The sequence below is a fragment of the Gekko japonicus genome, unplaced genomic scaffold (genome assembly GCF_001447785.1).
Source record: "Gekko japonicus isolate JY-2015 unplaced genomic scaffold, Gekko_japonicus_V1.1 scaffold316, whole genome shotgun sequence".
NCBI classification, from domain to species: Eukaryota; Metazoa; Chordata; class Lepidosauria; order Squamata; family Gekkonidae; genus Gekko; species Gekko japonicus.
The window spans coordinates 283,774-309,391 of NW_015169784.1; the positions used below are offsets into that span (position 1 = coordinate 283,774).

Consider the following 25,618-nt stretch of genomic DNA (forward strand, 5'->3'; position numbering starts at 1 on the left):
ATACATGGGTGCATTTCATTGTGAAATGCCATTACGGCTGCCAACTGTCTGGAGGAAAGGAAAAAAATCCCGCCCCTTCTGCAGATGTTTAGGGCAGTATTATTTACCAGATGTGATGTACCATTTGCCATGGAAAGCTTTGACTTGTTTCCGAGCCTGTTGGCAGCCCTAAATACTATCTGAAGTGGCACAGCCCCAGATACAACTTTGCCAGTGAGAGAGAGGCTTCATCTCTGGCCTGTGGAGTGAACTGGGGAGGGCGGACTGAGAGGTACTCTGAGAACATAGCCACATTTCAGGTCTCGCTCTAAAGGAAGTTGTGTCAGGCTAATGCCTGCCTGGGTGAGATGAGCGGGAGAAGAATGTTCTTACTGTTTTGTTTGTAAGATCAGATCTGAGGTCTTTTTACTGAAGCTCAGACCATATTTGTCTTGTGTATAGATGCTGCTTGCACTCGTATATGCAGTAGGTAGCAAGCACTCTTCTGTTTGCACAAAACATTCCTTCTACGTAAACTTGGATGTTACATCTGTTGCATCTAAGCTATCTTTTTTGTATGTGAAGAAGAAGAAGAGATTGGATTTATACCCCGCCCTTCACTACCCAAAGGTGTCTCAGAGCGGCTTACAAACTCCTTTCCCTTCCCCTCCCCACAACAGACACCCTGTGAGGTAGGTGGGGCTGAGAGAACTCTTGAAAGAAACTGCTCTTTTTCAAGAACAGCTGTGCCAGAACTATGGCTTGCCCAAGGTCATCCAGCCAGGTGCAAGTGGAGGAGTGGGGAATCAAACCCGGTTCTCCCAGATTAGAGTCCGTGCACTTAACCACTACACCAAACTGGTTCTCAGTGTAGAAACGTTAATGTTAATTCAGTACTTCCATTTGTTTGAAAAGCATTTATTTCAGGCTAACCACATATATAAGAATGTAGTAGGTGGCTAGGAGCCTATAGGGCTGATCTGCTGTAGTGTCTTAATTATACGCAACTGCATCATTTTCAAGTACATGTGATTTCATGGAAGGAAGTGTGCCATGTTGTGCCTTGGCTTCTGTATGGTTAAGTAGGTATTTCCATTACTGCTCAGTTACACATTTGACTTATGGATGTCTTGAGATTGGGTATCTAACAGGTAGCCAAAATGGGTATAATGTGCAGAGAGACTGCAAAATGGGTGTAATGAGCATACTTTGCCCAGCTCTCAGCCGTAACTGAGCCACAGCATTCTGTACCAACTGGAGTTTCTGAGTTGACTTCAAGGGCCAACCCACATAAAGTGCATTACAACAGTCTCATCTCAAGCTCGTCATGGCATGGATTCAGATCAGTTGAGTCATGGCAGGCTACATGAAGATGGCAGAAAGCATTTTTGCCATTGAATTAACTTGCTTCTCCAGCAATAGTGTTGGGTCCAGAATAATCCCATGGCTCTTATCAGAGACGGCAGGGGTTAGCTGAACCCTGCTAAATGTGGCAGGCACAGTGTCCTTCAGGGCCTTAGTCTTCCCAGCCAGCATTACCTCTGTCTTGTCAGGATTCAGTTTCAACTTGTTCAGTCTCTGCCATTTAACTGCAACAATCAGGCAGTGTCTCTGCCTCAAGACCTCTTCTGCATCACCAGGCAATTTGGTAAAGAAATATAGGGTTACATGGTTACATTTTAAGACCACTTAAAAACCTATAGGACATACTTTAGTATCTTTGTGGTTGATTAATTGTATGTATGTGTTTCAGAACATTTCTTTCCTTGCATTGCTGTATAATCTATTAGTTCCTTGTCTTAACAAACTCCTCTTTTTACCAGCAATTTGCTACAACTGATAGTCCAAGAGTATTCTGAAATTTATTGTGAGGGGACGCTAATGAAGGAGAAATGGGATAATTAATGTTAAACAGGTGGCGGCAGTATTTTAAAGGCTTTATTGAAGAAATACCTCCAATGGAATATTGATGCATCATATCTAATTAGGTAGCAAGAAGAACTATACACTCAATGATGGACTAATTTGTCCTTTAGATTGCTGCGTTTTACATATGGACCTTCATTTCCACCTTTTAAAATTCTTGACGAAGATGCCAGTCTGATTCCTCCAGAAATGAATAATGAGTGTGTTGCCCAGACTTGGTTCCGCTTTTTACATATGCTGAGGTACTGTACAGACTTGGTTCCGCTTTTTACATATGCTGAGGTACTGTACATGAGAAAGGGCTTACAAAATTATTACCAGCATATTTATCCACATTTGTTATATATGAGTCTTCTAAGGCTACAGATTGTTGGAATAAGACTTGTCCTTGTAGTTGAAGTAATAACTTGAACTCAAAAGTTGCTCCATGGATGTCATAGCTAAAATCCTGTTGACTGTAACACAGTGGGATCCCCTAGATATGTCTTACCTCCATGTAAAGAGAAATGTTATTAACTGGTGGCTCAGAGGTTGAGATGCTGAGCTGCAGACCAGAAGGGCTGTAGTTCAGCAGTTCAAGACCCTAGTGCTGTGTGATGGAGTGAGTCTCTGGCCCCAGCTCCTGCCTACCTAGCAGTTTGAAAGCAAAAAAATGCAAGTAGATAAATAGGTACCGCTTCAGTGGGAAGGTAACAGTGTTCCGTGCGCCTCGGCGTTTAGTCATGCTGGCCACATGACCACGGAAACGTCTTTGGACAACGCTGGTTCTTCGGCTTGGAAACAGAAATGAGCACTGCCCACTAGTGCCGGATTCATCTAGCTTTCGAGCAAGGGAAACCTTTACCTTTATCTTGTTCCTCGGTTGTGCCCAGAACAAGATCTTGGGTTCTGATTCTCACTGTTTCATGGGTGGGGGGGTCAAGGAACTTCTTTTGTAGCTGTTTATACTCAGCTGCATTTCCCACAGAAACCTAGCTGCAGTCTAATAATTCATCTACACCTTATTACCTCTCTGCTGCCAAATATTATCTCTCAGTACTGTCTTAATTAAGTGTATGGAAACGTCATGTGTCCCATGGTGAACACCCTTTTAATTTTCACCATGCTTTGGTTTGCAGACGTTTTTGGCCAAATGGCAGCTGAACACTGTTCCTTGTAATGAGATGCTGTCAGCTTTTGAGAAACTTTTGTGGAAGCTGAAAATTTTTTAAAGAGAAACTTAATGCGATAACAAATAGCAATTCCAGTAAAGTAGCCATGCAACTATCCACTAGCTAAAGTTGTAAACTTCATGATAACATTATTTGTCATTTTTATTTGCAAAATGGCTTCCTTCTCCAGATCTGATTGAATTTTTTGTTTCTTTAATTGGAGGTTTAAAACAAATTAAATATATTTTAGCGTCTGTCAAGTACATTACAATTAAATGGTTTTTTTGTAGTAATCCTGTGGATTTGAGTAATCCAGTGATTATAAACTCTACCCCCAAGTTACAGGAACAGTTTCTGAATGTGAGTGGAATGGCTCAGAAATTGAATCAGTACTCCTGCCTTAAACATCTGCCTCAAATATTCTTTCGTGCTATGCGTGGGATCAGTTACTTAGTGGATGCATTTCTAGGTAACATTTCAATTTTTAACTGCTAGGACATTGCTTACTTTGTATCTGATGATGAAGTATGCTTGCACATGAAAGGATATACCGTGAATAAAACTTTGTTGGTCTTAATAGGGCCACTGGACTCAGACTTTGTCCTTGTATAAATAGTAGATCTTAACTTTTCATATTGATACATTTCAGCTGCACAGATAATGGCAAGAGGCAAACTTCTGAAATATATGTTACTAGGAAAAAGGTTCGTTGTGGAAATAAATACAACGATCTCAAGAAAGAGGCTCTGAGCGGGTGCCCCGGCCTTGGACACTCAATGTCAATTTGCTGTGGTGACCTCAGCAGGATATAATGACACTGAGTCCACCATTTTCTCCAGAGGAACTGATCTCTGCTACCTAAAGAACAGTTGTAATTTTGAGTGATCTCCAGCCCTCACCTGGAGATTGGCAACAATGGTTCCCCAGAAGGGAATAGTTGGTTTGGAGGGTGGAGTCTATGGCTTTGTACCTGTCCGAGGTCCCATGCCTCCTGAAACCTCACCCTCTCCAGGCTCCATCCCTCACATCTCCAGGAATTTCCCACCTGGAGTTGGCAACCCTATCTCCTTCCCAGCCAATCATCAACCTACCTTTATTCCCCCCTCACTCTTCAGCTTTCCACCCCCCACACACCTGCAGCCTCTCCCATGCTCTGAAGCCCTGACTGCTACATCACATTGGCTGTCATAAAGGGGCCACCTCAGCAGCATATAAGGATACAGAGCCCACCATTTTCTCCAGGTGAACTGATCTCTGCCATCTGGAAAGCAGTTGTAATTCTGAGTGATCTCCAGCCCTCACCTGGAGATTGGACACATTTTACCTCAGAACAGAAAACTGTTTAGAATGTTAGAGGCAAAAGCCAATCAAGTCGCATATGCAAACGACCTCTGTGTTCCAAGGCAGAGGCCAATGAGGCTGCATATGCAAATAACCTCTGTGTTCTGACTGGCTATGGGGGGGAGAGGAACAGCAAAATGTTTAGAATGTTGGAGGCACGACTCAGGCAAAGCAGCCACCGGATAGGGAGACCCTCTGAATGACAGATCAGAGAGCGAACTGATTTTGGAGCGTGTGGAATGTTCTAGAGAAGTGCCACCACCATTCGGCTTTTATTTATAAGGGAGATTTCCAAGGGGATATCTTGTTGCTGTGCTTGTGTGCAGAATATAAAGGCCTGCCTACACCCATTAAAAGAAATCTTCTCTCCCAGGACTATTCGGTCTTCACTTACCTTCTCCCTGCGGTGAGGAGAGGTGGAAGTGGAGGAAAGAACATGAGAGCTTGAGAGCCATACCTGATCTCTGAGTAGATGAGAAGCAAGAGGGAAATAAGGTTCAAGTCAGATCTAAGTAGTTATACAGCAATTAATTCTTGTTTGTTCACTCTGTAAAGAATAAAAAATGGCAAACTACTAAAATTCACAAGGCCTTGGTTCCCAAAGATCATCTGTACATTAAAAATATTTTTGACTACACTATAATGACTTTATTGGTATATTCAGAACTTCTTTCATCTTTTTGTTGGGTGAAGAAGCAGATCCATAAAATCTCAAAAGCACAAAAGTCATAGGGTTTTGAAGGCAAAAGATGTTCAGAAGTGGTTTGCCATGTCCACTAAGTTCTTCAAAATAGTGCCTTCTCAGGCTGTGAAATTACTGGTTCCCTTTCCTCTGTTTGTGCAGACCTGGTTCTTTAAGGATTTATTTATGCTCTCTTCTGCTGTTGGACTTTTTGAGCTCCTCTAGGACTACTTTTTTGTGTACTGCATAGTAAAGTTTGCCTCTCCCAAGTGAGATTTTCCTAATACCACTCAGTTTTAGCTTAAACTGGCCTCTGGGATAATGTGCTAATAGTGATTTGGATTGCTGTACTAGTTGATTTCTCCCCTTGTTTGCTTGATCTATTTTGCTTTCCCTTCACCAGAACAACAGCCTTTAGCATGGGAACTGAATGTTGCTTTTTGAAATGTTTCCTTTTTTAACTGCTTTAATTTCTTCAGTTAGGATATAATGCATTCTGTTTTAGATCTTACTGAATGTTTCCCCCTCAATTTTATTTCTGATAAATCAACAGAGGAGGGAAAAACCCTGGTTAACATGACTATTCAGTAGAGATCAGCTACTGGTGAGCCAAACCCAGCCTCCACCTCTGATGCCATCTCCCCCTCCCACAGGGCTAGTTGGGATGGATAGATGAATGTGGATGAGCAGCTTCTATGGCAGTGGGCTTGGCACCAAATCAGTGGGTGGGCATCAAGCATTAGTCTGCAACTTGAGAGCTTCTGAAGTTGCTAATGTGTTCAGCGAAATGCTTTAAAATCAGTCATGGTTTCCATTTGTTCTTTAAAATAGAACCTATTTTGACAGAGTATCAGCAGTTCAGTTTGTTTTAATTAAAGTAGTTGCATAGTTGTATGAAACTGTAAATGTTTCCGTAAGTATTACTTATTTCATTTTCCTGAGGAACTGCTTTTTGGAAACCTTTCCCCTGTGGTGCAAAATATAGCAACAATATAATTTCTTTCTTCTCCAGGCATTGCAGTCTTTACAGCCAGTGGATGTGAAAGATTACCCAGCTATGGTATTAAAACTTGTTGCACTTGCCTGGGTGGCAAGAATCTGGGCAGAAGGATGATGATTTTGACAGTGGCTTGGGACAGTATCAAACTTTGGAAAGTTGCAGTATTCTGTCGAAGTAATTAAAATTAAACATTAAAAGTTCATAGTTGGTTTAGCTTTAAAATGTAATTAATATAAAGATCCTGTTTTGTAGTAATAATTGGGCTCCATTGCAGTAATGTGTGCTATGTACTATAGGTATTTATATGGAGGTTGTTTATAAAACCAACCACTCTGACCTTTGGTACCTTGGCAATCATCAGTCTCTCTAACTGTAACAAACGTGTACATGATCCCAGTTTCAAACTTTTTGTAGCCAGTGTTTGTCATTACATAATACATCAAATATGACAGATGATGTTTAGAGAATAATAAGAAGAAGAGATTAGATTTATACCCCGCCCTTCACTACCCAAAGGAGTCTCAGAGCTGCTTACAAACTCCTTTCCCTTCCCCTCCCCACAACAGACACCCTGTGAGGTAGGTGGGGCTGAGAGAGCTCTTGACAGAAACTGCTCTTTTTCAAGAACAGCTCGTATCAGAACCATGGCTTGCCCAAGGTCATCCAGCCAGGTGCAAGTGGAGGAGTGGGGAATCAAACCCGGTTCTCCCAGATTAGAGTCCGCGCACTTAGCCACTACACCAAACTGGCTCTGTTGCACTTGCCAACTGTTTACCACCTATGCAGCAGTGAAGCTGTGCAGGTTGCCATACAGAACGTCCTGATGTAGCTGTGAGATTTGTTCCACAGCCCTCCATGTCACTTTCGTACAGCCCTTGGTCTCTGTTATAATGTTGTCTCTCTCTCTCTCTGGCTTTCATAGTTGGGTACTTGAAAACATGAGGGCAAAAATATGCTAGATTTCAAAAAACAAGAGTGTTAAATGAGTTCTCCTTCCTTTTTTAATCACTAGATATTCTCTCAAAGGCACTACTTGTGTGTCTGTTTTTGGGGGGAGCAACCATTTTATGACCTAAACAAAAATTCCAAGATGTCTGCTATCTAATTTTACATGAACATGGAATAAACATATCAGCCTCAGCCTTTGATCATTCTAATCATGATAAACCTCCCCGGTATTTTAAATGGAAGTTGATTATGATTAAGGAAATGGACTCTTAAAGTGCAGTAATCTTTTAATAATTGACATTGGCATGTGGTGACTTTTGAAGAATGCTATTTAAAATTTGTTGCAGTATAAGAGAGCAGCCCATAACTATAAGAAAGTAACGGAGTTCAAGTTAACAAGGTCATTTCCTTAAACTATTTTTGTAAGGAAAATTACTATAATTGTACGGTATTACACTTCAATCAAATATTTGTTTAATTTGATAGTCTTTTATAAAAGTCTGAGTTCCTGGGTGAATGTTTCCTTACAGCAGAATACTGCTTCTTTATTAATCTAATAGCACCATTCATCTTCAATTGTGTTAATTGTTCCACTAGCAGGGGAAAAAGTAATGTCAATCACACATTTGCAAATTGCCTCTCTCCTTTCATTTCCCATGGATTAAGATTTCTTCCTGATAATTTTATTCATGAATAAAGAACTTTTGAAAAGATAGCATGTGTTCTAGTTCTTTTGAGCTGTGTCTGTGACACATGGGGAAAGTAGTATATTGGACTGTTTCCAAGAGGAGTAGCATGAAACTTCCAAACTTATTCTGGTAGTTCTCCCTTATCCTGATCGTTGTAAGAGAGAAATGAAGGATGATGTGGAAATGGCAAAACAGATACTGTTATAACAGAGTGTACGCCCTTAGCTTCCAAAAGTAAAGAGAAAGGAGTCTACTCCTCACTATCTTGGTGATATTGGCGTTTAGTGATCTAGTAAAGTTTAAAAATAAAATAACAGCTTACACTCCGGCTATGATGAAAATTGTGTCAAAGTTGAAACATTGTTTCAATTTTGTTTGCCCTTAATGATCACAGTCTTCAAACACTCAGCTTGAAAGAAAAGAAAGCCTTTTATGATGTGAATACAATTATACTCAAGTAGTGCTATGTGCTGAGTAACAGCATAACAGTTTTAGTAATGCTTGTTTTTATGCTCGTTCAGTATTTGAAAAGATAATACTGCAGTTTTCTGAGCAGAAAGTTCTAGGGCTGAGTGCAGTTGAGGGTGAAATATTTCATGCATACTGTTTTCGCATGCCTGATTTAAAGATACTTCTTACTTGGAAACAATCAGTTCATTTCTATTTAATAGTTTAGTCATGTCTGTAGTTCTACATACTTAATTGTATGATTGAATGCGGGATAACTTCCTTGTTTGGGAGCTGCTAATTTTAATGGGAGGGGATTTTCTTTTCAGGTAGGGCTGTTTTTGCTAGATCAGAGAGAATTAATGGCATTTTTGAAAGTGCTTTCAATCAGTCCTCGTTTCCCTGCTTCCTATTGGTCCTTTTATTCTTCCCTTCTTAGGTTCAAATGCATGCATTGCTCACCTTTTCAAGGTAAGCAGTAAACTCATATGTGGTTATTCCAAATAATTTCCCTAATCACTTGCCAATCTTAACTAACTCTAAGGATACTTTTGGTGTTGGTGCAGAAGGATTTTTTGTTTGGTGCTGATGTCTTATTTAAGTATGAATCTCACTTCCACAGTGGGATTTTGGGACGATCTGATACGCAGTTCCCCTCTTTATCCTTCAGGTATTTCACGGCCAAGATCAGATAGTGCTCCACCCACACCAGTCAATAGACTGAGCATGCCCCAGACTGCTGCTATCAACACAACTCCACCTCACAATCGAAGGCATTGAGCTGTAACTGTGAATAAGACAATGAAAAATAGCACAGTAAGTCTTTATGCTTAGTATAGCAAAGATTGGCTGTTTCACATTGTGCTGGTGATGAATTAATAGCATCTGCTATGACAGAGTTAAGTGACTTTATCTTATTCTCTTTTGTTCAAATAGGGTAGCACGGCTCATTCTTCCAAAGTTCAACACCAGCCATCCTCTACTTCTCCACTGTCTAGCCCAAACCAGACTGGTTCTGAGCCTCGACCGCTCCCCACAGGCCAAAGATTAACAGCATCTTGAACCTCTTTGGATCGTGGTTATTTGATGCAGCATTTGTTCACTGTAAACTTCATAATGGAATAAACAGAGACAGCAGTATGACTGGTAAATATTACTTATCAAATCGGCATATTCCCTTTCATGTTTGCTGACATTTCCTACCTGCAAGATTAACAGGTCTGGCCAACCAAAACCCAAATCTGATACAGCATGATTAACTGATATAAAATTGTATTAGAAGTTCTAATTACAGCATATGGCTTTTATTTAGAAAATAAGGAGGCATTTATCAAAGGCTGATTTTTGAGCTTCGGTTAAATGTAAACTAATTCTTCCCAGCATCTTGACCTGGAGAATGGTGTATAGCTGAGGAAAGTGCTACACAGTGTCTTTGAGAGGAGCTTTTGCTTCTATGAAATAACAAACAGTTAATTCGTTGAAAGGCAGGCAGGCATTACAACAGGATCTGGTAAAAAAAGGCCCTGTTCATACGAGCCCATTTGGGCCGGGAGCGTGACGGAACGGGGGCGGAGCAAACGGGCGCGATCCCACCTCAACATCTGGGGAGCATGCCGTCTCCGTCCCTGATCCATCCCAAATGTTGATACCGCGCCGTAAAAAAGAACCACCTTTCTAGGTGGTTGCATCCATTGGTGCGCCTCGAGCTGGGCTGTGGGATTGGCGGCGGCCGTACTGCGCATGCTCGAGCATGCGCAGTTCGGCAGCCTCCCCCTCCCATCAGACTTTTCCTCCCCGGCATCTGATCGTGCCGGGGAGCGATGCGCCGCAGCTCAGGGGATCCGTGGGATCCCGCCACGGCGTCTCAAGTTTGGAGCGGCTCTGAGTAGCCGCGTTTCAGCCGTCCCGTGTGGCAGGGGCCAAAGTATGGAAACAGTGAGATCAAACTTCTGTCTGATGAAGATTAATTACGCTAAAGTCAAAAGTCAAAAGTTTGTAATCCAAAGTATTACGCTAAAATAAAAAAATTGTAATCCAGAGTAAATCGTTTATTTCTTGGGTTTCTTCTTCTTCACTCTTGATGCTTTGGGTGTTGCTGCTTCTTTCTCAGACTCTGAATTCGAACTGCTGGAGTCACTCAAGGCATTATCCATTTTTCCTCCCTGGGTTCCTCTCCTTCCTCCAAATTTAAATCATCGTCTTCATCTGAGCCCACTTGTCGTTTCAAAAAGTTTTTGGCTTTTTGGACAGAGTCAATTTTGATTTTCTTATCATTATATTTGAACATAAGTCCTTCTGGGAAGCTCCATCTGTAGTTTATTGATTTATTTTGCAAGAAAAGAATTAAGTCTTTATATTGGCATCTTCGTTTCTGGATCTCAAATGGAGTGTCTTTTAAAATTTTAATTTCTTCCTCGTTAACTTGTAATGTTTTTCCCAATGTAGCTTTTAAAACATTGTCTCTCATTGTTCTCTTAGAGAATTTTACATAGATTTCGGCCGGTAGTTTGTTTTTTCTTATAAAGTCAGGATATGTGCGATATGCCAAGTCCATATTGTTCTGAAGATCCTCTTGTTTTAAATCCAAAATTGCCGCCATCGCTCCACTTATGTTGTTTTTAAATCTTCTCCCTGCTGTTCAGGAACTCCTTGAAAACATAGAACATGCATAGATTTTTCCAGTTGAAGTAGAAGTAGTTGATTTTTATTGATGTTTCTTTCTTTTTTAACTTCTTCCAGTTCTTGCTTAATGTCTGTAGTTCTCTGTCTTGTTGGCTCTTTTTTCCATGTGGGCAAGTTGCTTTTGAACAGAATCCAGCTTGGTGTTGATAGTTGACATTTGCTCCAGCAGAGGGCACAATGCTGCAGCCATCATATTGGGGAAGTCTGCAGCCACTTCCTGTGTCTAGGTGGGAGTCGTTGGTACAGTACTTCCTGGGGAAAGTTTCTTCTCTGCCGCCATTCTGCTCCCTCTCCCAGACATGTTTACAAAGAAGAACAGTTTTATTTTAAAAGTAAAGTTTCTCTGAAATCGGCGCTTCTTGGCTTAAAATGCAGCTTTCAAGCTCAGCAGAAGTCTCATACGGTTAGTTTCATTCTTTCTCTCTTTTCTATAGCACTTAGAAACTGCTCTGTTTCGAGGGGGGTAGAACTCCGACCCTTCCCCACCCGCTGCTCCTTCCCTTAACGATTTGGCAGACCGAGACTTCTTCGCTTATATAGAGGTCTGATTAACTCACTGTTTAGGTGTATTTGATTGTTACAAGAGGCTTATTTTCACTTATTTTCTTGTGCACTCGTTCAGCGGTCGGCTCTGAGCGCCATACTGGCTTCGGGGCGTCAGGACCTCTCGGGGACAGGCAAGCCTCAATTCCTCGGCTGTCGCCTTGGGAGAGGCGTGTATCCCAGCTCCCCAGGCTGGGGGTCTCCTACAGAGACCCCGGGGGGTCTGGAACCAGCCACGACCAGTGTTCCCTCTAAGCTGAGCTAGTGTGAGCTGGCTCACAGTTCTTTAGCCTCCGGTTCACACATTTTTGTCTTGGCTCAGGAAGGATGGCTCCAGAGCAAACTCATTTATGCAGTACCCAAATCGTCTGCTCACAACTTTAATGCCAGTAGCTCACAAAGTAGAATTTTTGCTCACCAGATTCCACAGCTTAGAGGGAACATTGGCCACGACCCCTCCTGATTGCCTCGGCTTGGCACGTCTCCATCAGGCATTCGATGAGACGCGTCCAAGAGCAAGCCACCATAAACTGGAAGCCGATTGCAATTTTCATGAAGGCATAGAACTATAGAATGTGTGCCTTTTCAGCAGTTAGTCAAATATTTTAACTTCAAAGGTTCTGTAAACTTGTGGCTTTCAATCTTCCTAACTGCTACACCAATTTTCTTTTTATTTTCTTTTTCTCATTGTTTTCCTGGTTTCCATATTCAGACTTACAAGACGTGATAGAAATAATGTTCTGTCCAGAATAAATGAATTCATTGCAGCAAGTGGATTGCATTGTATTAACAAGAGACAGTAAGGCTTGTCATCACAGATGTATTATACCAAAACTGATTTCATGGCTGATGAGCCAATAAATTTTATCAGAATAAAAGTATTATAATAGCAAGGGTACTTGGGAGAGTTGTAATTGATTAGCTGTATGTCTGGCTAATTAGTGTAACTTCATATTACAGGCAGTTTGTTCCTACACATATAGACAATGGCATATGTAGGCCCAAGAGATTTCTTTGTAGAGAATGATTTTACACCCAAATAACTTGGTTATATTTTTAGTAACTAAAGCAAAGTCACATACATTATACCTTCTAAAATGGTCTGTTCAGTCATAAGGATTCAATAGCAATCTATAGCACTATGAATGACAGGTTCTTAGATTGGACCAAAACCACATTTGAAATGTCACAGGTATATCCCTTTGTTTCTTTTGGGGGTGGAAATTGAGGAAAGACAATGTTTAATTCTGTTACAAAAATGCCAAATTGGTGTGCTCATGTGAGCATTATTCTATGTTTTTATTGAAAACAAGCTTATGATCTCTTTTCTATGTGGGACATATTTATTTGCTCCAGTAACTACATTTCTAACTAAAGTGATATAAAACAGCATACAGCTTCTGGTTCAGACAGATGTCTTGTTTTCTTTAATTAATATAGCCCATGTTGCTGTAAGTTCATACCAACATTGTAAAATATTTTTCAGTACTTTTAAGTTCTTCCTAAGAAATAACTGGTTGTCAGCCCCCTCCCCCCAATTCCTGGTGAGGTATTACAACAGTTGGAATATTTACTCATATTGAGCCATGTGATAGCAAAAGTGTTCCCTAGTTTGGGAATGAACTATTCCTCCTCCTTCTCTGATGTTTACCTCCACATTGTAATCCAGTATCCCCTTTGCTTGTGCTTTGTGCTTCTAATGTTCCTTTCCCAACAAAGACAGAATAATTAGTGAAATAGTGATCAAAGGGGAGAGCCATAACCTTTCAGGATGGTATTCTAAAGGACTACTGTCCATCCTTATCCAAAAAATTCCTGCAATTTTTGATTAACTTTACTACCTCAGTAGCGATTGGAAGCTTTCTGATAGGTTGCATTTGAGACAGGTTCCCAGACAAATCATGTAACAAATGGTCCATGTGAGTTTTAGGGGATGCTGCTAGTATGATTTCCCACAGCAACATCTGGGAAGCGTGCCACGCCCATTCCCAATCCGCCCCTTCCGTCCAAACCCCGCAGCAAAAAAGAACCACCTACCTAGGTGGTTCTTTCCAAAAGGCCGCATCAATGCCGGCCATGGGATCACCGGCGCATCCTTCCGCCGGCGCATCCCCGGCCCCCGGCCGAACTGCGCATGCTTGCACATACGCAGTTCGGCAGCCTCCCCCTCCCGATCGTCTCTTCCTCCCCGGCATCTGATCATGCCAGGGAGCAACCCGCCGCGGCTCAGGGGATCCGTGGGATCCCACCGCGGCATCTCTATTTTGGTGCGGCTTTTAAAAGCCGCATTTTGGCCGGTGTTTTTCCTGCCGTGTGGCAGGGACCTATGTTAGGCTACATAGTATGTTCGAGGCATTGGCATCACCCATCTCTCTCTTTGAACTGGGATGTCCATTTGTTGAAATCATTTGACTTTATTACAAGAATTGTAATTTTTTAGCAGCATTTTAGTGGGAAATATGGATAAATTATATAGGGAGAGATAGCCTAGTATATCATCACATTGCAAGTTTACCAGTTTTAACATTTGCTTTGACACTTGGCTTTTTGTGAAGAAAAATATAAGTCTTAAGTAGCCATCTGTCTTGCTTCAAAGAACGTCCATCTGCAGTTTAAAAAGTAGATCATCTTTTGTTGGCTGAAAATTCCTTCCTTTTCACCATTACCTGAGGGTGGGTTTTTTGCTGTGCTATAGTACATCTAAATGGCGCATTCAGCTATCATCAAATTAAAAGTAGGCAATTTCCCTAAATATCAATCATAGGTGGCCCTCTGTACCTTTCTACTATTTTTCAATTTAAAAAACCCTTTGTGGTAGTACACACACACACACACATACACACACACACCGATTAAAGCCACAGATTTCAGAACCCTTGAAGGAAGGCCAGGGGGAAGATGTGTCCTTGCTGTATGCTTGAATTGGTCTTATTCATTGGTGAGCAGTTCTTTATTAGCAGAAAGTAGAGACCAGTTCACGTGTTATTTTTGCACTTTGGTTTGCTGTGGAGATGGGCCATGTGAAAGCCAACCAGATGAGAAGCTCTGTGAAGAAGCTTCCATGTGGGTGGATGTGTTAGTGCCACATGAATGGCTACCCTGACAGTGGCTATACTTGCCAGTGAAGCAGAGAAAGGGGGGGGGGACTTGACCCAACAAAAATGAATGAAGTACCTGAAAGGTAAGTTACAAAGCAAAAGTGGGGCCAAAATCTACAATGAAATATGAACTAGTTGTATATGAAAATACATGTATTTATTACGAAGACATTTAAAAGCATATCAGGGCCCAAACACAAGCCTCAAAAAATAGTAAAACGTAATGTGTCCAAGAGAAAACAATATACTTGCCAATGAGCCAGGTGGGAACTGCTTTTCCTGCCATTTTTCCTGTGATTTGACAGCTTTATGGTTTTGGGCCTCTACAGTGACCTCACCAAATCAACATTAACTTTTATTGAAAATAAGCAAGCCCTCCATATTCCTGCATAACTATCCATTTTTCATGTTTGCAGAAGCTTGACTGTATAATGTGAAAACATCTTCCAGTGTGCTGACTAGGGCCAAACAAGCTGCTTAACTACCTTTTCACATAAATAGCGACAGCTCTCTGCCCACCTCCTCTTTGGAGGCTTGTTAGTTTCCAAGATTGCTTGCATTCTTCCAGTTTTCCTTCTGTGAGAAGTATGGCTAAATTCTTGAACAAGAATTCTGTCAACAACTGTTCTATTTTTGTTCTGCACTTTTTTGTACTGGGGAAGGAGTTTGGCTTAGTAAAAGCCCTTTTCTTTCCTTTGTCAACATTGGCAAATAACCAGTTCTGAGTATAGTTTGACCAGTGTGGGACAGTGAGCAGGGTATATACATTCTCTCTCTCTAGTCTAGCTAGTTTCCTTCTAGAATAGATTTTCAGTTTTTGGTACATGAAATATAAGCCAAGTAGTGCCTGAATTGAGAAGGGATAACATTTCTGCTGCAAGTCTGAATGTACATTGCCCCCCCAGATGGAATAACGGACAGACAACAGTTTGGAAGTAAACAAGGGCCACTTTAGCGGGAGCGGAGCCAAGCAGCTTATCCAAGCCGGCTCTGCCCCCCGCCCATGTCACGATGCAAGGGGCGGCAAAACAGCCCCCGGCAACCAGTGGCGTTGCCGGGTCACCAGTAGCTTCATTAATATACAAGCCTAACCCTGTAGCAGTATACATTGTTCTGCATGATGCTTTTAAAATTATAGTTTTGGGCCCTAACGCCAATTTCCTGTGAGTGTTAACAAGCCTGCTATATCACAAGCTTTTCATCTGTTTTTCAAAAACCTAAGATCAACTTAACTGGTATTAGAGTTTCACCATCTTTAAAGTATTTTATAACTACTGCTGTCCTTTGATTTGTTTCCATTTTATTTCTATTATCTTGCAGCATCTTTTATCCAAATTCTTTTTTCTTATAAATCTTGTAAGTGGGAACTAGTAGCTAAATTGCAGTCATTTAAAATTTATTTTTCCATAATCCCATTTTTAAATTTGTATCATCTTCATCATCCCTTGTAGCTTTTGCTCTTTACATGGGAAAAACCAGTAACTGTGTGTGGCTTTTTTAAATGGGGAAGATTGTTGGCAAAAGCAAATTAATATGCCTGAATTAGTCCCATCATTTTCTGTACTCTAGTCTGTGATCATGTCATGAATTTAAGGACTTTGCACTAACCATGTTTTTTTTTTCTTAAAGCTTATTTTATACAGACCTAGTGTTTTGATTTTATGCATTTTGCATGTAGTGTTTTTTTTTCTTTCTAATTATAATATTTTGCTGGATAGCTTATTCAGGACAAAAATGGCTCATGGGAAAACACATAAAGATTTAGGTTTATTTGCTTATTCAATAAAATCCAAGTAGAAATTTTAAAAGCTTAATAAAATCTGCCACTTGATCTAAATTGTTGATACAACAAATTTGTAACTAACATTAAAAACTTGAGCACAGCTTCTATTTGTAAGACTACAGCTAAGGCTGCAATCTTATGCACACTTGGTATGGAGGATAAGTCTCACTGAACTCAGGGTTACTTGCTTCTGAGTAATTGTATTTAGGTTAGGAAGGGCCTTTCCTCAGGCTCAGAAAACTGTTGGATAGAAAATATATCTGAATTATAAATTAGTAATAAACCAATAGCCTTATCTAGAAGTATCAAAGCACATAGCTGTTCCAGTCATTAGAAATTGGATAAACCTCAAGGGAAATTACATTTATTGCCCAGTCTCTCTTCGCTTGTTGGCAGTGGTTGCCCCAGAAGGAATGCAGTGACTGCAGTTGTAGTGCAAGGCATTGACATGAACAACTTTTTTATAAATACGTAGAGCTTGACTACAGTAGAAGAGCATATAAACAAAGAAGAGCAGCCAATCCCATAGCCCTTTGGTGTACTTTTAAATGAATGCTTGGAACTGGGCAATAATTATTTGATCCTGCTCTTAGTCTACAGCACCAGTGAGATGCAGGCGGCATACATGCAGGTGTCTTCAACCTTGCTGCAAGACTTGCCCTTATCTTTAGTGCCCCTCCAAAAACCCTCTTCAGAAAGCTATAGATTTTTAAAGCAAACTTCACTGGAGCTCAGGAAACAGCTGCCTCAAGGGACATCCTTGAGGTATGTAGGGTGTGAGCATGTGTTATAGGTCCTGGCACACATTCCTAATAGGCATTAGCTGCTTGTTGGTAATGGTCCTTGAAGCAATGTGTGGGGAAATTGTAGCTCTCTAACAGCAAGCTCAAACAACTCAGTATTTGCTACTTTTTCAAAGCACACTTTTGTTATTGTCATCTGGCATCCGTCTCACAAAATTATAGGCCTAGATTCATAATGCGGAGAGTACTAGAGCAGTTTGCCAATGATGACAAAAGGTCCATGGGGAAAAGTGGAATGCCTTGTGCCATTGAAAGGGTTGAACCAGTTTTTGCCATTACAGCGTAGAGGACTGAGGAAATTAGTGACACAGTTATGGAGAAATTGCAGGGGTTATGTTGTTGTTTGTGGCTGATGGAAGTAGAACAGAGGCTTTGGGGCTTGGATGGCATGCACTGTGCAGCCTAGCATGCTAAGGGCGTGCGTAGCGTAAAAAAAGCACTGATTCTCATCCCGTCTGGAAGAAGTTGTCTGTTCCCTACACACTTTATAAACAGAGGCAGCAATTCAAATGTAATGAACTAACAGCTTTTTATGATGACTAAATTTTACTTGATCTTTGTGTCCAGGATCCCATGAGCCTACTGAGTATGTTGACAAATGTAATGACACTCTGTGCTTTTTGTTTCATTTTAGCTATAGCAAAGCAAGCGAGCGTGGAGTTTCGGCGGAAAGGATCACAAATGTCTACAGACACAATGGCTTCCAATCCCATGTTTGATGCAGGTGAATTTTCGGACAACTATGAAGCAGGCAGAGCAGAGGCGTGTGGAACACTTTGTAGGATATTTTGTACCAAGAAGACTGGGGAGGATACACTGCCAGCCTACTTATCTCAGTACTGACTTAACTTTAAATTCTGCTCTTGTCAGAGTCTTCTGTTGAATATATGCTGTTTGTCTAAGACAGGTTTTTGCAGTTTCTGAAAAGACTCTTTGTGCCTAGCAAGTCATTTTAGAATAAATGAAATTACATTCCATTAGTCTGGATTTCCAAAACAAGCCGCTATCTCTGCCATACAGACAAAGCTGTCATGTGAGTGGGTAGAAGTTTGCATTACTGTTTCCCATGTTTTGCCAGGAGATGTAGCATAGTGTATTACTGCTTTGCGTTGTTTTCCCCCTTAAACAGCGTGGGAGGGCATTGGTGTGTTTCATGGAGGGAAAATGGAACTGGTACTAGTATTTACTTATGCTATACCTAAATAGCTATTAAACATTGGATGTGTGTGTGTGTGTGTTTATGGAAAGGGCTAATACAGAAGCACACAACCCATTTTTCCTGTAATATATAACACTTGTAAGAGATAACATTTCACTGAACAGTCAATGCATATGATACTCTTGATATGAATTATGCAAATTCTGAAGCAGAAATACATCTGAAGTGGGCTTTGGCTCACAAAAGCTTATGCTACAGTACATGTTTTAGCCTTTAAGGTGCCACAAGATTTTTTTTTTGAAATTAGGAGAAGCACATTTTAACAAGGAAGAGCAGTTCTTCTACTTACGCCACATACGTATATACTCGAGTATAAGCCGACCCGAGTATAAGCCGAGACTCCTAATTTTACAACAAAAAACTGGGAAAAAGTATTGACTCGAGTATAAGCCGAGGGTGGGAAATGCTGTGGCCTCCTGTCGTCGTCCGGAGTCTCGAGCCGCCCGCCGCCAGCATGCATAGCCGCCGGCGGAGACCTCCGCCTGCCTCGCCCCCCGCCTCGCTCGCCCCCCCCCCCGCCTCGCCGGCCCCCCCCCCCAGGATTGGTTTCAGGAGGAGGATTGGCAGGCTGCGCTGGAGTTCTTGAAAGCACCTTTTGCAACAAAGGAATTAAGGACGGGAAGGAATGCTAAGGAACAGCCTCCTCTCTTCCCCCCCCCGCCAAAACCGACAAAGCGGCCGGCCACGTCCTTCCTTGCACTGCAGCTCACTGGAATTTTTAGCTACCCGTTTCTTTCACAAAGAACACAATGCAGTCGGTGATACAATCAGCTGTCCATAAACTTACAGCTTCAGAGCCCGGACTGTGGAGTAGCAGGAGCTGCAGTTTCTTCCCCAGTTCTCTCTGTGACCCTGGCATTTTGCAGATCAAAGCTGGACGCCGCAGCACGACCGGGGCGCCTCTTCTTCGTGGCCTCACCCTCCCGGCCTCATCTTCCTGGCCACACAGGAAGTATTGACTCGAGTATAAGCTGAGGGGGTGCTTTTTCAGCACAAAAAATGTGCTGAAAAAGTCGGCTTATTTCTACTTACGCCCGGTAATTTCACTTATGTTTCCTTATGTCAAATCAAACACTAACCTTTTTGTTTATTCTTATGAATTGACAGCCCTCCTCAACTACTACACCTGTATCTAAGCCAATACATGTGAATTTTAATTTTAGCTTTAATAAAAAGATGGCTTGGCAGTGGCCTCCTTAATTATGAATCTGTTGTACCTTATGCCATGCAAATAAACAGAGTGTTTTCCTTTATGTTTGAAGAGTTTCAAGCTATTAACTAATTCTGTTTTCAGAGGTTTCCATACATCTCCTGGGCCATGGTTGATATTTTCGTCTAGCATAACTAATAAAAAAATTCTGCAGAGTTGAAAATACCCATGTTGCTTGTTCTGTGTAGCATCTTGGTTAAACAGATGAGATAGCTCATAATTTGTAGGCCCAAATGCAGATGCTCAAATTCTCTTGTTTTGCATGTGACCCAGCCCCAGTAATATTGGATTGCAAATGTTTGTTTCTTACAACTCATTAAGCCTGTCTTTCTCTGCCAGATTTTACATGCTTTTAATTCAGGGTTTGCAGATTGCGGATTCTGTTTGCCATCCAGTTCTGGCTAGTAGTAGTCTAAACTCCCCTGCATTGTTCTGCTGTGACCTGAAAGGGATTGATGTTTTAGTTCCTTACTTCATTTCAGCCCTTGAAACTATCTTACCTGACAGGTAAATACATCTATTTCATGTGCTGCTACAATTTCATTTTATTTTTAGCTTCTGAATGTTCTTTGGAGGTGCTTCCTGGGAGGTGTTTCCAGAGAAACATGAGCAGAGTTCTACTTGTGGAATAAGGCCTCTTTCCTTCCACCTTCCTCCTGCTGCCTCTTCTGAGAGTTCTTGGGAATAGTGTCAGATATTGGGGGAGGGCCTGCATCTGGAGAAGTAACTCTGCAAAAATGGTGAAAAACTGCCAACTCTTGAATAAACTGAAATGCCTTTTGCTGGCACAATGGCTGCAGGTGGGAGACAAATCTGCCTTAGAGATGAATGTGGCTCTTTGCTAACTGCTGCAGGGCTTTAAAATGGGAAGGAAGGATTATTATTTCATGGGTCCTTTTATCTTAATGTAATACAGCATATAAGTAATGTTGTATGAGTGTTTGCTAGGAATTAAAGATGCATTTGCATTGTTCACCTGTTTTTTTATGTCCCAGGAAGTTTTTATTATGTCCCTTCACTTAGCCCGAGGAAGCTGCTACGTAGGGTTGCCAAATCGACTTACCTCGCCGGCGGGGGACTCTGGGGTGGCTCCCGGAGTGCGCGCGTGCCGCATGCACATCACAGGCAAGTGACGTCATGACGCCGGGCACGCTGGGGGCGGGGCAACAGCCATTTGAGGGGAAAACATAGAGTTTTCCCCTCAAATGGCTGTGGCCCCACCCCCAGCGTGCCCGACGTCATGACGTCACTTGCCTGTGACGTGCACGCGGGGGTGGGGTTTCCCCCAGGGCCCGATTCCGCGGGGGCGGAAATCGGGCCTCCATAGCGGGGGGAAATCCGCCCCCCAGGGGGAATTGGCAGCCCTACTGCTAAGTGAAGAGGAGGAAAGATTTGCTTCTGGGGCTTGCACTTTTTAGGATCCAACCCAGGCATTGTAGTGACCCATAACAAACATAATTTGCTTGTCACTTTAAGGTAGTGAATAACAAATTACAGTTGGCAGTTGTTTTGCAGTTGCATTTAATTGAAACAGGTTTACTGCAGAAAATGTAGCGCTTACATATCAAATACCCGTATTGTATAGCTTGAAGAAAGAAGGAGTGGAAAAACTAATTTACACGGAGTTCACACAGAGAGGTTGCCACGCTAAAGACACGAATGTCAGGTGGATTTTCAGTGCACGATCACACCGCAACATCTGGGAAGCGTAGTGCACCCATGGCCAATCCGTGGCGTCCCACCAAAGATGTGCAGTAAAAAAACTACCTCGGAAAGTGCACTAGTATCTGGAAAACGTGGGGCAGGGGCAGACGTCTGATCGTGGGAGCGCTAGTATCCCGTGGCATCCAGCGCCCGTCCACGTCCCGTCGCAAAGCAGACGTTTTTCATAAGCGCATGCGCACAAATACATAACTGAAAGCAGTGCTGCTCTGCAGAACTGCGCATACGCACAAACGCGAAACGCTTGCCGCGCCGCTTCTTTGCCATGCTCCAGCATCGCCGTGTGATCACCAGCTAACAGCCTAAGCGCAAAGCCTCGGGGGACCGTGTGATCGGGCTACCACACTTTATTTTGCTCCGGGGCAAACAGCCACGCCTCCCCCCCTCCGCATTATCTCGTTATCTGGCCTGTGTGACTGGGGCCTTAGTTTTGTTTTTACTTGCCTCCAGTCCTCTTCTCCTCTCCCCCTCCCTCCACCCAACCAAGCCACTTTGGCCATGCTGTAAACATATTTTCAAGACCCTTGGCACTCTTGGGAATCAGGTGTATGCCACAAACATGCACAAAGGACTGTGTGCAACCTACCTATGGAATAGCTCAAAACCTTGAAAAATTTCCAAATTCTGAGTATGGAGTGTTAATTGTTTTAATATTAACACAAAGTTGGAAAGCTTTGTTTTTTAACTGTAGGCATAAATCCCAGAATTATTGCTGAATGATGACTCATGTTCTTGCACTGCAGTGAATGCACTGACTTCTTAAGGCCAATAGAAAAGACCAACGAAATTTGTGGCAGTATATGAGCTTTCGTGAGTCACTGCTCACTTCTTCAGATACCTGAAGATATCTGAAGAAGTGACCAGTGACTCACGAAAATTCATACCCTACCACAAATGTTGTTAGTCATTAAGGTACTACTGGACTCTTCTCTACTGCTACAGACAGGCTAACACGGCTACCCATCTCGGTCTATCTTCTGAAGACCAGTTAGCGCATCACAGAATCCCAGCATTTACACTTTGTCTGTTTGTAACCAAAGCGAAAATTTTCACAGCAACTTCCCCCCATTTCACTTAGACATTTTGAGCCTTGAAACAGACTGATACGGAATTGATTCCATTTTTAGGGAACTTTCCAAGTTTAAATCATATGTGAATCCCACAGAGCTAAGAAGAGCCTCTATCAACATCTTACACTCCTTGTTGCCTCTTCCTCATCATTTTGGAACAATAAAATCAGAGGTAATTGATCCAAGAATTTTCAGTGTTGTGTTATGCAAATTTAGTTTAAACCTAAAGTCTAGTATCTCTACAGATCAGTGGTTAAGAGGGAGCATTTCTGTTGTAATGTTGCAAAAAATGTGCTTTTCATGTGTAAGGGTGGCGTGGGGGAGAAATGGAAATTGAGGATAATTAATACTTAACACCTGTCACAAGATTACTTGAACCAGCAAACAGATGTTTGAAGTGGAATTGCAGATGTGGCCAGAGAGCTGAGGTAGCACAGACGATAAGCAACTGAAGTGTGAATCCAGAATTCCATGGTTTGAATTTGCCTGCTGTCCCTGAACTCACTATCTGGGTTTATGTCAAAATATTTGCAAGTAGAACTCTGTTTACAGAATAAATTTTTTTGCCAACACTGCTTACTCTCAAATGTTGTCTCTAGAGTTAAAATGCCCCTTCCTTAGTGATTGTGGTGGATGGTCTACAGTTTGGAGAGGGCTTTCAATAAAAATTGTGTCCCATCCCTTCTACTACCTTGTTGGCTCAAGGGCCTTTCTGACAGAGAACAACCATAGAATCCAATTCAATGTATGTGGAATGCCTAAGCACTGAAAATATAAGCTCTAGGTATTATCCCTGTTCCTCACCATAAATGGCAGTCTGAATTGACTTTCTAGAGTTAGCTTATCATAGCCTAAGTATCTTTATGTATGGACATCGATAGAGTTCATTCATTTTACATAGAGTATGAACTGCTATGCTTCATTGATCGTGTTTTCGTTTTGCTGGGGTTGCGTGAAAGCCAATTTTGCAATCTGTTTAACTGCTCCTTTTAGTGCTATTCTGTATCAAGCTTTTGTTGAGGCAAGAAAGGGTTTGAAAAATAAGGTGGCATTGTCCTGACCCACAAGCCGGGTCTCGTCAGATCTTGGAAGCTAAGCAGGGCCGACCCTGGCAAGTACTTGGGAGGTAGACCTCCAAGGAATACCAGGACTCGAATGCAGAGGCGGCCAGTAGTAAGCTACCTCTCTAAAATGTCCAAGCCCCATTAGGGGTTGCTAGAAGTCAACTATGACTTCCAGGCATATATACATACACACACTCACACAAATACCAAAACAAGAACAAGAAAAATAAGGATGGCCTTAAAGTATGCTGTATATTGTTAAATGTATAGAAAGGTTTTACTACATCGCACTACTGTCTGTTTGTTCTGTCTTTTGCCAAGGATAACATGTTGTTGTTTTTTTAGGTTGTTCTGGAAGGAAAATGCAACAATGCCAGCAGTTCATCCTATGATAAACCAGTAATCTTCGTATCCTTGAAACTGAGGCTTGTGGATATACTCATAGGAGCACTGCAGACAGAAACAGACCCCAATAACACAGAGATGATACTAGGTTGCTTTTTTATTTGGTCTATGGAATGTGCTTTTGTTTTGTAGTTCAGAGTTCATGGTAGTCTTCAGGGACAGTGTTGGGAATGGTATCTGACAGGTGGCAAACTAAGGTTTCAAATGTTGGAAAGACTGCAAGTATCAGAAACTAGGAAGTTCCCTCATTGGATAGTTTATAGTGCAAGCAGGAAGTCAGCATTCCTAAGGTTGGAGGGTATAGCAGGGAGCTAATCTGGAGCAGGTACAGTGTGCATAAGACAACAAGGAAGCAGGCAAGGGAACAGAAGATTGTGAGACCAGTGGGTTCTTACAATATTAAGGTGCTCAGATTAAAAGTACAGCAATAGGGATGGGCACAAACGCAAAAAATCTGGTTCAGGGTTCAGAGCAGCCCACAAACTGAGCCCAAAGGCCCAGAACCAAACCTGCAAATTTGGATCCCCCTTTCTCACTGCAGCCAGGAGAAGGGGTGGAGTCGCCTGGGAAGGGTTAAATGGCTGCAATAGTTCTCTTTGCAATAGAGAACACTTTTTTGGAGAACAACAGAAATGTGAACAAGGCAATAATTAGACAGAGCTATGTCTCAAGTCTCCACCTTTTGCTGAAACAGCTAGTTTTATCGCTTATACAGCTGAACATAGGAAATAACCAAGTCAGACCATGGGTCTATCAGGGTCAGTATACTCTTAACTGGCAGCAGCTTCCCAGGGGCTCAGAACAGGTCTTCCACATTACCTACTATTTTTTATTTTATTTTTTTATTTAACTTTAGACTTTATATCCCGCTTGAACCCTCTTTCTCAGGGGGTCTCTGAGCGGCTTACAAGTGGTGCTAGTCACACGATCCCTAACTAGGGCCACAGAGTTTGTAGGGGTGGGACTACCTACTGGCACCCCTGTAGTGGTGGTTGGTGTGTTCATTCGTTCTCAGCTCGGCGTTCCAATCGCCCCTGGCGGGCTCCAGTTCGACGATCTGGCGGCAGTTCTTTTCTTTCGGGGCACGCGACTCGTGCCTTCCTCCGGCCCAGCAACGTCCTTCCGGCTCCGCTGCGCCAGCGCCCGACGTCATCACGCACCCGTCTCGACGGCAGTCGCCAGGATGTACTCCTCTCTCCTGACCACCAGGGATCGCTCCGCCGGTCGCAGCAACCCACTGCCGCCACCTCCGCTGCCGCTGCTGCCATCTCGCCGCGCCACGTCACCTCCGATTCTCTGGAGCCGATGTCTCGTTGACGACGACGACCACCACCACACCAGGCAGGGTGCCCCCCACCCTACTAAGGGTGGGTACCCATTTATCTACTTGCAATTAATTGCTTTTGAACCGCTGGGTGGGTGGGAGCTGGGATAAAGGTCGAGAGCTCACCTCGACCGCGGTGGTACTAGAACAGCCATAGTGGCTGCCCGAGCGATGTTACTAATGCAGGCGTTTTACTGCCTGCGCCACCGCTCCCTTGATAATTTTTTAAAACAGGAGATACCAGGATCTTCTACTAACGAGCAACAGCCTCACCCTACAGCACTGTGGCTTCTTCCAACATAAATGCAGTGGGTCTGCATGCAATACCTGGAGATTAAGCTTGTGTGCAAAGTATGCTCTGTTAAAATTAGTGGAATGTTGTTGAAAGCCAGTTGAATTTAGTAAAATGCTAAGTACAATTGATACCCAATGTTGTATCAAAATTCTCACCATCTTCCAGACAAGCTAAAAATGACAGAAGTTATAACTTTTGGTTTCTCAAACACTGGGAGCACAGCCCACCCTCCAGCTT

At 42.4% G+C, this 25,618-nt stretch overlaps 1 pseudogene; it reads left to right on the plus strand.

Annotated features, from left to right (window-relative positions):
* LOC107115236 overlaps positions 1–25,618 on the plus strand; it is an 82,716-nt pseudogene that overhangs the window by 32,245 nt on the left and 24,853 nt on the right.